The sequence below is a fragment of the Podarcis vaucheri genome (genome assembly GCF_965113315.1).
Source record: "Podarcis vaucheri genome assembly, chromosome: 9".
NCBI classification, from domain to species: Eukaryota; Metazoa; Chordata; class Lepidosauria; order Squamata; family Lacertidae; genus Podarcis; species Podarcis vaucheri.
In genome coordinates this window covers 10,610,657-10,614,034 of record NC_138767.1, presented here as the reverse complement: position 1 = coordinate 10,614,034, position 3,378 = coordinate 10,610,657, and the positions used below count along the sequence as shown (strand labels likewise).

Sequence of the window (3,378 nt, the reverse complement as noted above, 5' to 3'; positions counted from 1 at the left end):
GATCACGTGGCTACTGCCGCTGCTTAGGCTCAAAAACCTACGAACTCGACCGCTTATTGGAGAATCAAGGATGGAGGCGGTGTCAGACGTTCTGTGCTGCAAAACTCTTTTGGTCTATTGGCTTTTGCGGGGGAGGGGGGTTGCTTTCAGTCATTGCCTCCTTTTGTTTAGTTTACGGTTCTTTCCTGGTTTCTTTCGTACGTTGCTGGCTGCCAATCTTATTGCTAGAATCTAGAATCGTAGAGTTGGGAGGGAACCCCAGAAACCATCTAGTCCAGCCCCCTGCAGTGCAGGAACCTCGACTTCAGCACTCATGACAGGTGTCCATCCAACTGAAGGAAGGTGAGGACAGGTGACCTCACCTAGGCCCAAAGACACTATTCCTTGAGTGTCTGTTGACTCCCACTTCCCTTTCCCAGGTGCAATATTTTTCCCACTCGAGGGCAAAGCCTCATAAGGCTACATTTCCTCTGCTTAAAAACTTCCAACGAGGGGAGAGCCCACCACCTCCCAAAAGAGCCCATTCCACTTAGAATATTGTATTGACACCTGTAGACATTTTGTCCACACGGCAAGCCAGTCTCAAGCTGCCCAGCGCTGGGGACGGGCGGGAGGGGCAACGTTCTCACCGAGAAATTCGCCCCCCCCCGCCCCTTCCGTCGAGGAAAAAGGTGGAGGAGGCATTCATTCAGATTTCGGGCGGTGAGGATGGACTCAAGAGCGTGCTCTCCATGCAGTTAGTGGTTAAAAACAAACACCAACAAAAAGTCCTTTAAAGACGGGTACGGGTTTTTAGTGAGGCATAAGCTTTCATGAGCTGCAGACCATTTTGTTCTTTTAAGCATGTGCAGAGTGCCTTGATCTACCCACAGTCACCCATGGTGAGAGCAGCCAGCCTCTATTGATTCAGCACCTCCCCAGGGATGCCCAATTCCTCCGTATTTTATTATCTGTGAGCGTTGAGATGAAACCAGTTGTGTGGAAGGAGCTGGCTGCTGAGATTGTGTTGGGCTGACATAAGGGCTTTAAAACGCAGGATATATTAGGAGGTGGGACGTCGTGGCACAAGACAACTGTGGGAAACGGGGTGGCGGGGAGGAATCTTTGTACCGCGGCGCCGAATATGCTTAAGAGGGCCCTGTCTGTCCCACTCAAATTGGGACAGTTGAGGGGTATGCCAAAGATTTCTGTTAATGGCATTATGAGATTGACAATTTCCTAATGGTCCTTAGCACGAAATTTGTTGTTTTCCGCAGCTGCTGCACACACTGAATCAACAACTAGAGGGCACCACGTTGGAGAAGGATGTTGTAGAGCAGTGTTTTTCAACCTTTTTTGGGCAAAGGCACACTTGTTTCATGAAAAAAATCACGAGGCGCACCACCATTAGAAAATGTTAAAAAATTTAACTCTGTGCGTATATTGACTATATATAAAGTAATTCTCTTGAATAGGAATCAAATAAACACAAAGAAAGTATTTTATAATTACTTTATTATGAAATAGTAAGTAAACAGAAATATGAAAAATTATAAAATACTTTATTCCGTGCGCAACCTGGGCCTGTTTGGCTGAACACAAAGCTGATATTCTGGCTGAAATCGAAGAAAGACACACAGGTAGCTCTTCGTCAACAGCTCTCAGTCTCTCTCTGTATTTAGTTTTTATAGCAATCATGCTTGAAAAGCTCATCTCACACAGATATGTAGTGGAAAATGGGAGCAATGTCAAAATAGCTTTGTTTGCCAGAAGGGGGAACTCCTTGGCAGTATCCAACCAAAAACTGTCCAAGGTAGATCAGCAAATCTTAGCTTGAAACCACGATTTTGTCTCAGTTCAGTTAGTTCCTCCTGCTCCTGTAAAGTCATGTCCTTTCCACCAGCTGATGCTGAGCTATAAGGGTCCCTAACCCAGTCAAGGCATTCAGTGGAGACTGAAGAGAAATAAAATGACAACTTCTCCGGTCCTCCTGGTGACTCGAGTCGCGACGTCTTCTTCTCTCTGCTGCTGCGCACACTGTGCTCGGGCGGGAAGGAAGTCGGAAGATGATGTCCTACTGTGATAGGTCCAGGCTGGAGTCTGGACCAGTCACAGCCCGGACATCAGAAAAGTGGAGGGTGTCCCCCTGAGGAGCGCCAATCGGCGCCCCTGCTGGCCGAGGGTGGGGTCAACCCCCCCCATACCCAGGACACAGTCTGGCGCCTGCCTAGTGGGCGAAAATTTGATTTTTTTAAAAAAATCTTTTGAATTTTTCTATTTTTCCCACGGCACACCAGGCAACATCTCACAGCACACTAGCGTGCCGCAGAACAGTGGTTGAAAAACACTGTTGTAGAGAAATCAACCCCAAAATTGCAATGCGTGTCAACGTCATGGTAAAAGTGATTCTGCCCCAGGCAGAAGTTGAGCTAATTCCATGCTTTTCTGTTCTCCTTCCCCTTTGCAAACTCAGGAAGCGACGTAATAAAGATTCTTCGCCTCCACTTTCATGACACTGAAAGTGAAACTTGGCTTTGTAGGAGAAATCAGAGTTTTTGGAGGAAAAGGAAATAAGTACAATGGCAGATATATAGTGCAAGAGATCAACTTTTGGCCTGCAGCTGGGAGTGACTCAATTTCTGGGAAAGAATCCCAGTTCCCCAAACCCATCCATTGCACTTATGCAATCCAGCTGATCTGCAGTAAAGCAGAATGACAACGAGAAAATAGGACGGCTCCTGCCGTGATGAAACTGTGCCGGTTGCTTCACTCTGCTGTGTGATGGGACTGGCCCTCATTTACCACATTGGTTCAACGTATGAAAACAAGCCTTTCCAACTTTCCCATTGTGGAGCCGGCCCACAGCTGAGGCTGGGTGAAGCAGCTGCCTCTGGCAGCAGAAGAACACAAGGCCGCTCCCAGCTCGCTCCAATGCTTCCCCCACTACTTTCCACTGAGTTTTGGTGAGCCTTCTCTCTCCTTCCTCCGCCCTCTTCATTTCTCTGCGTGTTCTGGGAGACCAGGGGAGAGGGGAGCTAATCGTAGCAGGAGAGGGACATTCCCTGGCTTCTTCTACAGCCTGCCCTTCCAGTCCCCATTCCTCTCCAGCCTCCTCTCCAGCCTCAGAGTCTGAACTGCTCCCTGTCCCAGACTCCTCCTCCTCACTAAACCCTGTTGCCTCTTCAGCTTCCAATACATCCCAGTTTGGTCCTTCTTTGCCCTCTGACCACTCACTGAGTCTTCTTCTGGGAAGGGGGTTCCCCTTGGGGGTTCCCCAGCTGATTCCCCCCCCCACTCCTCTGCACCCAACCGGTTCATGATATGCTCAAACATCACTCTGATATCCACTCCCTTTCCTCAGCTGCTGTGCAAGTCACCTGGAGTCTTGCTCACCTCACC

The 3,378-nt window shown here is 48.7% G+C and overlaps 1 protein-coding gene across 1 annotated transcript in view; it reads left to right on the top strand.

Moving 5' to 3' along the window:
• MOB1B (MOB kinase activator 1B) overlaps nucleotides 1-3,378 on the top strand; it is a 244,326-nt gene that overhangs the window by 51,796 nt on the left and 189,152 nt on the right. The gene's annotated exons all lie outside the window — the stretch shown is intronic.